This window comes from Pseudopodoces humilis, chromosome 6 (genome assembly GCF_049639895.1).
Source record: "Pseudopodoces humilis isolate 2021_Gansu_Grassland_sample_001 chromosome 6, ASM4963989v1, whole genome shotgun sequence".
In the NCBI taxonomy this organism is placed as follows: domain Eukaryota; kingdom Metazoa; phylum Chordata; class Aves; order Passeriformes; family Paridae; genus Pseudopodoces; species Pseudopodoces humilis.
In genome coordinates, this window is record NC_142205.1 from 64,905,792 (window position 1) to 64,920,640 (window position 14,849).

Below are 14,849 nucleotides of genomic sequence, written 5' to 3' on the forward strand. Positions count from 1 at the left end.
AGCCTAACATTTCCCCAGAGGTTTCACTCCAGCCCATGAGTCTTGAGGCACTGTTTAGGCTTTGCCGCCTGAGTGCACAAAGAGTTACTTCCTGAAGCCTTTACGCCTGTCTCAGGACACCAAGGCTTCACTGCACAAAGATTTATGTGCTGAAATGTGGACCTCACATGAAGACTGATGTGCTAAAACCCTGAAAAGCAGCTGATGCTCTCTCTTCCCAACCCAGGCAGCAGTCACACGCAAGAGGTGGGGCTAGGATGGGCCTGAGCACAGACCGCAAAGCAAGTGGAGCAAGCACCCAATGTTTGGAATATTTATAGAAAAGAGATTTTCAGCTTCAGTGAACTGGACTCTCCCAAGTGCTGCAGTTCTTGTGCAGTCTAACGTGGCATCCAGGCTAGGAAAATAAAATGGTTTGTGCAGAATGAGGGGATTGAGCCCTCAGAGAAGCATTGGGGAAATTTTCAGGGAGAGTACCTGTTCTCAGCATTGTAAACGCCGAGTATTTGGTAATAGTGCTGCAATGAACCTGTACTTCAGGTGGAAGACAAAGGCACATGGATATTTCCAGGTGGAAAAGTCCCTTCATAAAACACGTGTTTTTTGCAAGAAAAATACTACACAGATTTCCAACCCTCTGACCCCATCCACTTCCTGCCCACAACAAAGATATCCAGGCAAAATGTTAAAAGAAATGGTCCAGACTGAGGGTTTAACAGAGTCATTTGCTCTCCCAGAATTTGGAAGAAAAAGGTGAGAATTAAGTTATTATTAGCAACTAAATATATATTTATAACATAGGTTATATAAGGTGGGATTTTTTCATCTAGATAAGGTGCATTTTACAAATGCTAATAATTGCATGCTTAAAGCAAATTGCACTAAGAGTACAACATGTGAGGAATGGAAATAGTTCTGATTTAGGGCATTCACCTGTGAAAAACCACATGCATTGCTGGTTCCTGTGAGCTTCCTTTTGAGCAAATCAACCACACAATCACTCAGGAGATGGAAAATTGGGAAAAAGTGGGGGTGAGAGGATATATTTTTTGATGTGGGATAACACAGCAGTAGTGTTCTAATTAACTTTTTTTTTAAGCTAATAACAAAGCCTACCACTGGCACATTAAACATAGGATATGTGAGGAAATAAATGAAAATAAGTGGGGAAGCTAAACATTGATTTTCTTTTATATAATTCTGGTAATGAGCAGTATCTCATGATGTGCTTCTCTAATAAGATGTGTGGCAGCCCTGTGCTGCCATAAAGATGATCTGAAGCTGACTACCAGTGAAAACTCACGCAAGGAACTTTTAGAAGCAGCATCGAAGCAGATGAAAAAAGCCAAAAAACAAAAAAAAAAAATTACTCTGTAGCATGAAATAGCCAGAATAGCCTGAGTGTTAAATAGCTTCATGTGCAAACGTGATTTCTTGAGACTGTGGGTATCTCCTAGCAGTAACTTTTGAAGTTACTCCCACAAAGAGGAACGATCATCTTTTAATACAGGCAGCAAAAAGCCATGAGATCTACCATGCACCTTTCAGCTGCAATGGCTGTAAATGTAATTAGCAGTAGCCAAATTTCAGAGTTTTCTGGGTTCTCTGTCCTATATAAAGAAGCAGTTTAGTAAGAAATGCTGAAATACCCCCTTAATGTTCTTCACCTGAGTTGCCTTGTGTGTTTCTTACCAGCAGCCAAGGATCTGGCCCATTAAGTTCAAAGGCTATAACCTGTTCAAACTTTAGCATTCCATTTAACATTAATTTATGGTTGAAATTTTATGGAACTACAAAAGCTTTACTATCTTTATTAAAGCCACGTTTATTACATAGTGAAACTACAGCAAGGAGATTCTGGGATGAATACTTCATTGATGTAATTTTTATTTTTTATTTTAAAATAAAAATCGTGGGGATATTTAATGAAGGCAAGGTGTCTGTGCCCTGCTTCAAGGGAGCACCTGAATACATCAAATAGAAAATGATGACTTTTGCAAGCCACTGAATGAAGTCTGAGGTAAACTTCCAGGTTCTTTGTCAGAGTCTAAAATTAAGAAAACATCTTTCATAGTTTGAGAAAAGGCTGTATTAATATTCCTCTCCCTACCTTGTCACCTATTTTACCATCCTTGCTATTTTTCATGTTGACCTGCTCACACACATGATAATGAAGTCATTAGCTACATTTTCATATACTTCTCATGCCTTAGGAGGTCATAGGTCTGGTCCATTAACACAAGGTTCTTCTCTCTGCTGCAATTTGCATGAAGTGAAGAAAAAAAGGTTTAATGTCAATATTCCAGCTAAGAAGATACGACAATTTTGAAAACAATTGTGAAAAAAATAACCTCTGACACATCAAAGCAGGGATGCTTTCTACAAGAGAAGAATCCATAATGCATGGAAAAACCTGAAGGGTTGCTAGGGATGTAGAGCCACAAAGATTCTGGAGCATTGCATACTATGTGACTGTAGGAGCAGCCACGTGTTGTCTGACATGGGGACCAGCATTATCAGCTATATAGTTTTTCTCACCTATGGCAACTTTTCTTTCTGTAATAATGCATTTCTTTATCATTTTTTCTTCACTTCAGAATCCTGAAAAGCAAATCACATGCGTAATTTGAGTTTTATAAGGGAAACATTACAGAGCTCATGAAATTTCAGTTAGTACTTGTAGACTTACTTTCTAACACACTGGAAAAAGAAAAGCCACAAGGTTTGGAATGTTTTGGTTGACTCTGAAACAGAACAGCATAAATTCTCTAGGAAAATGAAAACTGAAAGTGAATATTCCCCCATTTCCAGCAATAGAGACTGAAAAATGGTATTAAGGCAGGTAGAAGCCCCAAAAGCTATACACAAAACCAAAATTTATTTTCAGGACCGTCATTTGAGACTAAGTATAAGAAAGACATTTTCCTTGATGAGGGTGGTGAAACAATGGAACAGGTTGCCCAAAGAGGTGGTGGGTGTCTCTCCCTGGAAACATCCAAAGCCAGCTTGGATGGAGCTTTGAGCAGCCAGGTTTAATGGGAGGTTTGGACCAGACAACCTTTAAATGTCTCTTTCAACCCAAACCATTCCATGATTCTATGACCTCCTCGCTTTTCTTAATGCATGGAAATTTCTCCATAGGATTAGGGAACACTACAAGAAGAAGGGACAAACTTAGACGGGTAAGCTGAAGAATTCACAGCTGCTCCTAAATTCATTGTATATAGACAGAAACTGCATGGCTTCCATAAAGGAATCAGCCCACTTCTACATGTAAAATCTCAAAGCAGGCCAGAATATATTAAGTGTAAAATTGATCTCTTTCTAAACAAGGAGGGGTAAATGAAGACCTCTTTTTCTTCCCTCAAAACTGCTTTTGAAACATCCTGCTAGTCATGCAGAGTATGAGAAGTTCTGCACAGAGCACTCCTTAGTGAGGCAGAAATACAGCTGAGATTAATTATTTTAGAGAAGGAACCTGCCTTTTGCAGAAAATCTAGCACTAGTGCCATCTAGTCACCAATGTTAAATTAATAATGCTCCCAGAAAGTTAAAAATGCCTTTTTTCCCCCTCACAGTTGCTGCCCTCAACTTTCTAGCTAGTGTAATTCATAGATGAAAAATGGAGGTTTTGAAAAAGCAATAGTTTGAACATAGATTAAATGGACTGAAATGGGACAACTTGAACACAACTTGAGATCACGTTTATGTGGCTAGATCCCCACACAGACCTTTTATATGGTTGTGTCCTTTTTTTTTCCATATTGAAAAACAAACTTTGGTAGGGTAAGGATCAGAATGGATGGATATACTCACTGGTTTTCTAAAGACCCCACTTCAGTTTTGTTTCACCATTTTTTCCTGGGGATTCTTGTTCATCTGATGCTTTTCTCTGTCTCCCAATAACCACAACAGGTTATCACTGATACTCCCTCATACCCTACCTCAGCTGTCTTTAGGCTTTGAAACTTCTGATTTCTCATAATGTCATGAGTAAAAACTGAACTTGCCCCATGAATTTTAATGATTGTTTAAAACTTTTTTTTTCTTTTAACTACTAGCGCTTCCAGGATTTTTGCTGTTTGATGTTGAGAACTATGGACATGTAAAGAAAAGATCAAAGTACACTTCTGGTTAATAAAACTCAGCAAAAATTACTGCTCAAAATGCTGGCAAAATTAGACTTCATCAAAGAATCATGGATGGTTGAGGACTGAGGGGAAACATTAAAAAACAGAGTAGAAATATTTTTTTAAAATACAGAGGAAGGGAGAAAATTTGGTTTTAGAAGGACAGCAGGGAAAGATGTTACATAGCATTATCTTATTTCATATTTTCATCTTCACATTGGTTTACAGATAAAGTATCAGCAAGCAGATTTGAAATTCCATAGATTAATAATATTGGTAGTGATCAATGAGCATATCATCTGAATGAAGGCACAATATTTACATTTGGTATCATAATACTACATAGTTAAATTACTCATAAAATACAGAAAAACTACAGTCTCCTTTTCAAGTACAAGAACTTTACAAAAAGCAACCTTTAGGTATAAATATTTATTTATGATACTTTGTGTTTTATTTAGAAAACTCTGCTGTCTAAGGTGTGATTCCTCCAACACAATTAAACAGCCATTTTTAATTTGAGTGTGTTCTTGCATCAAGGCTAGATGAGTACTTGGGTTACTCTTCCATTCTTTTCCTTACTCAACAAATCCACTCCTTTAATTAAAAACTTTTGTCTGCCTCTGCAATAGTACAGAATTCTAAAAATAATTTCTGTCACCCTTCCACGTGAGCAACCCAAATAGGACAAGGAGCTCAAGGTGAAAACTCTGCTGATTGTATGAAATAGTTCTATTTCACTATTGACTGACTGTGCTTCCTCCAGTTCTTCATGCAGACTGAACTCTACCTGGCTTGGCTGTTACTGGGCATTTGAACAGGTGTTTCATTACACTCGTCCCAGGAGATGTTACATTTTTCTCTCGATAAGCAAGACACTGAAGAGTGGATTAGATTTCATCCGACAGGTGGGAGCTTTGTTAAACTAGCCCCTTAGGAAAAGTAAAGAGACATGGAACAGTCTGATCACAAAGTGTCATTTAAATTGTCCAGCGCAGTCAGACTACAGAATTTGCACACAAGTGTAGGGTGATGACACTGAGCTTCCCCTGCAGAGTACTGGGGCAAGGATTCAGTGGCATTAAGTGCCCAGGGGTCTTCATCTCTTCAGATGAGGAATGAGAAGGGCAGTGCCATCCACTCAGAGTGAGTGAAATTTAAACCCACACACAGTCTCAGCCTTGCCTCTCAAACTGCCTGTGCGCTCCAGCTGCTGTGTGGGAGATGAACGTAAAAGTACGTCTTGTCCGGTGATAAATTCATTTTTTCTGACCTGGGAAAAAAGCAACCTCTCAGGGTCTAGAACATGCCAGAAAACCAGTCTCTCCCTAAGAAAAGGAGAGCTATAAGAACAAAGTAGGTATGAGGTAATGCCACTACCTACTGCTTTGCCATGTTATAAGGGGTTAATGTTTTCTAAATTGAGATAGTTGGTTTAGATAGGCAGCGGGAGAGGTGACTGTTTTTAGTCTTTCATTGCATTTTGAACACAGATTTCAATTGCTGTCACTCAATTAAACATATCAAGATAGAATGATAGGTCTTTCTCCTTACCTCTTTCTATGAATAGATTATGCAAGGGAACTTGTTCATGTGTGATTTCATTATTTTTAATAACTGAGATTTAACTAGTGAAAAAAAACCAAAACAAAAACACCATAAGCAGATTCCCTAAAAAATCACAAAGCACCAACCTTCTTTCTGGGAGACATCATTGAGTGAAGGTCACCTTTCACTTTTGTTATCATTGTAATGGATTTTAAATATTTTCAGAAAAGTTTGCAGAACTTCTTGGGATTTGGCTTTCCAGTCACAAGTTATGAAAACAAATTGCTTTCAAGCAATTGAATAACTTCCAATATCAGATTCTATGAGTAGAAATAAACAAATAGCTTTGTACTGATTCCTGGGTAAGAATCTTATTCAATGGATATTTGGCAATTTGGATTTCAATCCCCTTTTTTCCTGCTTTGCTTCACGGGAAAAGCAGAGTATTTTTAACCAGTTACTCACTAGAAATATTTTAGAAACTGTGTTTTTGAATCTGATATCTTTTCAAGTAGCTAATGCAGATGTCCCATATCTCACCAAATATTTTTCATGAACTCTGTTGTGTTTATCTTTTCTGCTTTATAATTTAATTTTTCTTCCTTATTTTCTTTAATATGCTCCATTTTGCTTCCTTCTTTTCAGTTTCTTCAATATATAGTGTATTTCACATCCTCTTCCATTTCTTCCACCTCCTTTGCTTCTTTTCTGTCCTATTGTTTTTCTCCTTCCTTTTCCTCCACTATTTATCTTGGAGCTGATACTTTGCATCTTTCCCTCCATCAGTCTTTCAATTGACAGGTTGATGTATTGATTTGAAAGGATTCTCTAAAACCATTTCAGTACCACAGGAACACTCAGATGTGCACAAGGCATGTCCATTTTCAGTCCACTGTCATTGGAATATTGAAATGCTGGGGTGCAGTGACAATACTCCATTTGGCTTCCTCAGGGATTGTAAGTTTGCCAGCTAGGCACAAATCACGTGTACCAGAGTCATGCCCATCAAAATTGTACTTTGTACTCTGCCCTGCTCAAACTAGGGTCTGCTGCCACATTGCTTGAAAGAATATATGGGAAAGCACACAGCTGTGGCAGTTTCTAACTAAATGAATAATGCAGCATCAACATCTGGAGGATTTTTGAAATGCTAAACATCCAGCTATGAAGCCTCTGACGGGGACACAGATGGTAATGGTGTTGTTCTTGCAGTGGTTCCACCAGAAACAGAGTTTCATAATCAGACTGCACTTCTAATGCTTGAAACAATCCTTTCCTTTAGCAGGACTAGGTCTCTAGTGCATCACAGAATGACAAATGCTCATTTTGTGGGCTACATTTAATTCATTTAATCCCAAGGTTTGTTAAGCTAAAGAAATCCAGTAATGAATGTGGACATCTTCAAGCATGAATACAGATGCCAACACCAGCTGATAGTACTCAGCAGGTGAAATTAAACTGACAATCCAAGCTAAGGTAGAATAATTGAAATAAATTTTCCATTCAATGCAAAAAGCTTAGGAAAGTCCTACGGTTACCTCAGGAAACCACAAACAACTAAGCCAACTTTTCCTAGATGCAAGGCATGGGATAACATGCATTTTCCTGCTTTGTGAATCATATCAGTATGCATTGCCTACTGAATAGAGTAGAAATAAATAAAGAATAGAAATAAATAAAGTGTATCTCTGAATACAAGCAAATATATTTGTTCATTACCCACTGGTTTTAGAACATTAAAGGAGAGCACAATGTCTTATAATTTATTCCTTGCCTTTTTTTCATCAATAAAAACTTTGCTTCGGAGACATTGAGCAAATACAAATAAAAAAAAAAAAATCAAACCAAAAAAAACCCAACATTTTTGCTCACATTAGAATCTGTCCCTGGGTTCAGAAACAAGCTAAAAGAACTGAGTGAAAAGTCAACATAAAGTTAAGCAGTGCTGAGAGGTGGAGGAATTGAAAGGAGCTAATAAGGAAAGCCATGACTATATAAAACAAGCTTCTGAGAGAAGGCATGATGTCACCCATCAGCTCCTCTGGACAGTTGTAGCCTGAACTCTTGACCTCAGACACAACTTATCTTCTTAGCTGGGATAGGCTCCCCAGAAAGACAGAGGATTAGTTCCTTTATGTGTGGACACAGCTGAGACAAATCTATTACAAATGTTAAAAATTGTACCCAAACCATAGAATATTTGGAAAGCTTAAAATGAAGGGGAAAAGCTCAAGATGTGAGCCCAGAAATTCCATGGAGCCTGTCCAGACAAGGAAGGAAAAGGATGCATTGCTTTAACAAGGATTCCTGATTAATCCTATACATGAATTTATAAATAACAGTAACCCTCTCTTCCCAGCTTGCCTTAAATTTAGGAAAAGGTAAGAACTTTAGCAAAAGAAACCAAATAAAGAGCAGTTACCTTCCCTCTTTTAATGCTGAAAACAGGATATTCAGAGACAGCTGCTCACCTCTGCCAGACCTGGTGCTCATCACCAGCAGGCTCTTTAAGCAAGCAGCATAATTTTTCAGGGAAGGGATGAAACATTCTTATTCCTGCAAACGTTCTGCGGCAAAATCTGAAAAGGATGAGGTCTTTCATCAGCCAGATGGCTCTCCTCAGGAGCTGCTTAGCAGCTTTGTGATCTCATGTCTTTGTCATGCCCAAACTACTTACCTTTTCCTCCACATCCTGGTAAGAAACAGTCGTGTGCTTCTGCTGACAGAGATGTCAAGAAAAGTAGATTTCTGTTTTCCTTTTGGGTACTGCTCTTTGAGCCTGGCCCCTTCAAATCTTGGAGTCATTGGCAGAAGGCTGGCCTGGCCCTGAGACTGGTGGTGCTAGCTAAGCAGAGCCTGATGTCAACTCTGCCTTTATCCTCTTGATGCCTTGGGAAGGCTGACCTAGAACAGAGGCTAGACAGAGTTCAGAATAAAGTAGGTAGTTATTGAAAGGCCTTAAAAGATACACCTTGGGCAGTACAAGAGCCTGGCCAGGGCTACACCAAAGATGGACACAAAATGGTCACAAAATGGATGATTTTCTGAGGCCTCAAATTTTATAAGTTTTGGTCCCTCTGCATATTGGGGTTAATCCAATCACAGTTTCAGATGATGAAGTCCCATCCTTTCTTGTTTTCTCTCTTCAGTCCACCATTGTTTATGCTTTTGGGCCTGAAACTTGTAACAATTGTCCTTGGTATCAAGCTAGAAAAGGAAATTTTTGTCTACCTTGTCTGTGATGAGAGTTCATTAACACTTAATATGAAGCTCAAAACTGCACTCCTAGACAGCACAGAATATGAAAAATATGAAAGTTAAAAGTTAAGGCATCACTTTCATTAGAGAAAGAATTTTGTTGTACCTGAAATCACATTTGAAAGAAAAAGGAATTAAAAAATGCTACTAGAAACACTTGGCAGGGTAAGCAGGGGAAAGGGAAGACTGAAAGAAGCAAAAACAAGAGTACTTTCTAAAATCAGCAAATCCTACAGGGGCCTGGAGTGGGAGACTCTGGGGAACAATGAAATGGGCAGTAGTTCAGTGGTTGAATCTCCTCATAATATCACAAGAGGTGCAAAACTGTGCACAAAATCCGCAGCTATAGTTTTAAGAATGAGAATGTTGCTATAAGAGCATCTCAGGTCATCCTATTATTTTCCAGGGGGGAGGGAAAAAGTCTCCTCCCATAGGAGAAAGGGAAGCATTCACAGCAAAAGAGACACAGGATGTGAACTCTGGAGCTACAAAAGCTGTTGCAGCTAAGATTAAAACCCAGTAAGAGTTCTGCTTAAACAGAGAGGCAAAACTCAGGACCTCTGTTCTGCAAACTGAGTGACTTCTACTAAGGCAGCAGATAGGAATAAAACACCCAGATAAGGATTGAAAATATACGTGGAGTACGTATATGTAGCACTGGCCAAGAGAAAGAAAAAAAGAAAAAGGTTTAAAAAAAAAATAAACAGTCATCTCTAGGATTCACGTTCCTACACAGAGAAAAATATGTACACCTTGATGAACAGAATATTACCATTTTGCACATGCAAGAATCTGAGCTTCAAACCAAAACACAGAGGGCCTCAGTAACTTGCCCAAGGTCAAAATCTAAAATACGTGTAAGGCTCTTTGATTCTGATTTGCTTTCTAATGTAGAGAAAACTCACATGCTGAGGGATGTGCAGGCATACAAGGGTTCCTTCTACCTAATTTGCTATTCATATAAAATTTAAAGAATCTGATCTCAGTAGGTATTTGTTCACATCACAAAGCTGCCATGTATTTTGAAGTAATCTGTTGGAGTCCTAAGACTCTGTAGAGGAAAGACCCAGAAACCCAGAACTGAAACAGAAGATGTTACAATCAGGATCAAAGGATATGCTGACAGATGCATTCAAGAACCTGAGATAATGTTTCCATGCTCTGTGAATAGCTTGAATCCAGGCTATCTCCTGTTAATATTCATATGTAAAGCATCTATCAAAAAGTTAAGAATGGAATTATTACAGTAATACAACCTCTGCTCTCTTGTAAAACTTTTGCAATTGGTAAGGATTCTCTTTTTTTTTTCTTTTTTTTTTTTTTTTATTCCCTTTGGAATCTTCTCCATTTCACCACATCTCCTTCTATTGCTAAATTTCTTGAAACCTCCTGATAGCTACTCAAGCACATTACTGCAACAGCTATCTGATCTGCTGCCATGCACTCAGGCCAGCCAGGGCCTCACTGCTGCAAACCCTCCTGCAAATACCTGAGCCAAACCTAGAAAAGGCCTTAGGCACTCGTAATTTTATCTTTGTGTGTAATTCCAGTCGAGCAGTCACTGGAACAAGACTCAAAATTACACATGTTGTGAAAGACTTTGCTGAGGTCAGCAGCCTCACTGCTGAGCCAGTGCTCCTGTGTCCTTAAACATGCAGAGAGTTCATACGTGCTATTTCCTAAGAACATAAAACCACAGGATCTTGTCTCTGATTTGTCTGTCAGTGGAGCAAACTCTGCTTCCTGCTGCATATTTGCCACCCAAATTAACTAAATAATACCCTGGTGCAAGGAGTTCAAGCATTTTTCCATGGCACCATAATGCTCAACAGTCTGGTGACTGTGGTGCTCTGCCCAGTGCAGAATGCCTCTATCTATATATACACACCTACCTACATGTCTCAGAGTATTTCTATTTCCATGAGAGAAGCATCACCCCAAATGAGCAAGCTGATCTATAACAGGCACTGATACTACTGATTACCAATGCAAACCCTCAGAACAAAGGATCTGTTTGGAAAGATTATGATTTGTAGACTTAAGATCTTAGCAGTGTTTCAGTATGTTGAAGAACCTTACAGAGAATGAAATGTCTTATGAAAGTTTAAATTATGTAAAATACTGAGATGTATTATATGAGGCATTTTAAATAAGGGCAGAATAAAGGCTAAATACTTCTGAACTGTCTCAGAAAAATTAATCCTGCTAAATTCATGCACCATTACCAGACTCTGATATTAAAATGCCTGCTGCCTTTAGGCTGATGTGGTTATAATTATTCACTTGTTTTAATTAATATTTTATGTACTGTATGTATTTTTATGCAGCACCAATTGTGGTGGCATCCAACAATTAAAAACAGGCATAAATTAATCTCTCATTTACAGGGGAAACATCTTCAATTAATGAACTAAAGGACCTTCTAAAATTTTTAATTAAAGTTCTGAATAAGCCAATACGTATATAAATCTTATGAAATGTGAACTTTTCAGGAGGATCTTTTTAACAACACCTTGGAGGCCATTTTATCCCTGTTGTAAAAACAAGAGCCTAAGCTTTCTGTCTCCTTAACTATTCCTGGGTGCCCCAGGACCAGGCAATAGCCTCCCAGCACCATTTGAGCAACAGTGAGTGTATTGACTTCTAGCCTTAGAAGAGTTATGTTCCATTTTTAGCACTCACTCCCTGAATGACCCTGGGAAAGAAAACTGCAGGGTTTTTTTGTCTCACAGAGGTGCCACTGTGCTAAGTTGGGGGGTCAGGGGGAGCACTGTCTGGAAATTGTAATCTCTTTTCTATAAATGTTATTGCAATGACCAGGCGGCATTTTCCTTGGCAGAATTCATTCTCTAACACAGTTCCCAACCTTGGATCCAAAGCTGCTATTTTGCATTTAGATCCACAGAACAAATAAGATTTTGGTGCAAACCCCCCAGGCTTCTTTCTGGGGTGGGATGACTATAAGAGCACCCTTTGAATTAATTAGGTTTTTGCAGCTCCTGAATAAGAAATAGGAATGGTGTGGTGACTATTGCCAAATAACCTAAAATGTCACTACACCCAGCAGCCCAGCAGGCTTTTTCTTGCAGCCACTAACATGATGGCAGCTGAAGGGAGACTGTAGAATATATAAATCTCCCAAGCAGTCATGCTCCCAGACTCATCACAGAAGGCGCTCAAACAAGAACACATAATGAAGATGTTGAAGTGGAAACAACAGAATTCAGAGCTCATGGCGAACATACCCCAAAGGAGAGAGAAAAAATTAGAAAAAGAGATACATTTCTAATACATGAGTTACAGAAAACTCTTTCGTTTTTTTAGACCCTATCAGCCCCAAGGCATATTTCTGATAGGAATGTAAGAGATTGTGGCAAACATCCAGCTCCTCAATAGCTGGGTGCTAAATGGACAAGTGGTTGAAAATTAAAAATCGACATTGCCTTTAACTCGGTACTGACCACCCCTTTTCTGCCATTAAGTAAGCACCTGGTGTACAGATAGAGATATCATCCTATGAATATTTGACTGGTGAATACCAGAACTATCAATATTTCATGTGAATACTACTTCTGAGTGTTGCACTGCATAAGCTGTATTACAGAGCAAAGTCCAAGAACATATTCATAACTTAGTTACAGTGGAAATCTGAGACCATAATAAAATAACATGTAATATTGTGTATTAAGATTCAAATATACAGTAATAAAAGTATATGTATATAGTACTGCTATTTTTGAAAAACGTATTTTTTAAATCTCCTTGTGGACTTTGGCAAAGCTGCTATCTTTATTTAGATGTAGAATGGCATTTCTATCGTTATCTTTCATAGGTTAGGAATATTCATGTCAAAATGACTGAGAGCACTACTCATCAATATTTAGATTTGAAAGACACATGAGGAGGTTATCTATATTAAACTACTCCTCAAAGGATCTAAGACCACATTTAAAATTTTAGAAATAGAGCTAATGTTTGAAAAACCTAAATATGGATTCATCCTATATATCATGAAGTATGTAGTCCCTTTTCTAAATCATGAGTAGGAAGTCTAATCAAAGATTAACCATCTTTCTTGGGATAACCAATTAGAGTGTTTTGAGTAATTAATTTTTGTACTTCTTATTGATTACCCCCTGTAAAATTCATATATGTGTATATTTCTATAAAGACAGTTTTTGTACATAAGGGAGAAGTGTGTTCTTTTAATCATAACCATCCTAAAACTTAAGGACAAAACTAAATTTCTTGGTAAAAAGCCGCGTATGTCTCTCTCCAGTGAAATTCTCTATCTCTGCTCCATGAAAAAGGAGCCACTACGTGTAGGCAGAAGACTCCTGGAAATTAAATTAATTGTGCCATGCAGAGGAAATAAAACCAAGCAGTTCCATAGCACGAGAGAGGGAAATGATGATAAAGGCAGATTTTACAGTGCTCCCATCTGTCATATACTTGTCATATGTCCATTGTCACATACTTGCCATCCTGAATTATACGATACCCTATAAATCTGCTTTTTACTTTAGAAGTTACAGAGTGTTCTTCTTCAATGTCTCAAACCAAGATAGGGACATATGTGTAAGTATTTGTACAACCAGTCCTAAAGATGAAGGCTATACTGAAAACTTAAGCACTGAGATTATGTGATTCTGATTAATGTCAGAAATAATACTTCAGTTTAGAATTCCTGACTATATAACAGTGTTTAATTCCATTTTCACTTTATTTTCTAGAACTTCTTAAAACCTTACACCCTGTTATCTTTAGCCCATTGTTTTGATAAGCTAAGTTTCCAAGGTCCCAGACCTGGTTTATCTGATCTAAGATACCCTGCCCAATTAGCTCTCATCTATTTTGCAGTAGGATCTATTAGCTGGAACATAATGACACACACTGAATGCAATGCCTGGCCAATTTAGAAACGAGGCACAAAAACTTGTCTCTCACTGCAAAAGGCCATATGGGCACACACTTTGTTTCCCAAATTCTCACCACAATATTCTCTACCTTGGGTTCCCACTCCCCAGTTCTTCCACACATTTGAAACTCCATTATCTTTCTTGGATTCTATCTTAATTTCATGCATAATGAACGGAATAGAGGGCTATCATTTAATTTCAGTGGACAAGCAATCAGACCATAGATATCATTCCTGCAGTAAACTTCATTCTGAATTTCAATGGGAGGAAACTTCCACAGGCAGATGAGAGACATTGTTCTGGAAATTGGTTGGGGACAAGCTACTCACACAGCAATGTGGCAACATTTTCCCCATGGAAGGTAAAAAATGGCATTTATCACTTAAAATAGGAACTTGGTATCTTCAGCAGCACAAGACACAAGCAGTCCAAGGTAATGCTTCCATCTTGGTCTCCCCTGTGCTAACATTATCAGAATTTCTAGATGGTTCTTTTTATTTTAACTTTAAATGAAGCAGCACAGATGCAGTGCTTAATCTTATACTTTGGACCTAATCTTGTAAGAAGCTGAAAATCCTGAACCAAAGTAGAGCCAAAGAGTTCAAAACCCATTCAAAGCTTTTATATAGCAGACTTTTAATAACTAAAAAAAAAAAAAAATTATTGTTTCTGTTCTGCAGGAGTCACTGCTTGAAAATGATGAAGGATGTTAAACAGAGCTAGGTATTTTTTTAAGGCTTTTCGTAAAGTGGTTTTCTTCACAAAATATACTAGCTAGAGTTTGGCTTAACATGTCAGGTTTATCAGATGTGTTACAGACACCAGCAGGGAGGGTTAGATGCAAGCCCTTATGAGCAAGCCCTGCAGTTATAGAGACAAGTTTCTCACCTCTGAAATGTTGCATATCCTGTGTTCATCAAGTCTTAAACATTTTTTAATTCTTTCCTGAAAACTCAGTAGATAGGTTCTAAATAAAGAAAACCACACTTCAGTG

General features: G+C 38.1%; 1 long non-coding RNA gene across 1 annotated transcript; it reads right to left on the reverse strand.

Moving 5' to 3' along the window:
- Positions 1-2,940: 2,940 nt before the first annotated feature.
- Positions 2,941-14,818, reverse strand: LOC148184213 (uncharacterized). Its single transcript, XR_015772711.1, has 4 exons — positions 14,744-14,818; positions 8,356-8,594; positions 8,150-8,257; positions 2,941-5,403 (listed from the first exon to the last, which is right to left on the reverse strand). It is a non-coding gene; the product is annotated as an uncharacterized LOC148184213 (long non-coding RNA).
- Between the last annotated feature and the right edge of the window lie 31 nt (positions 14,819-14,849).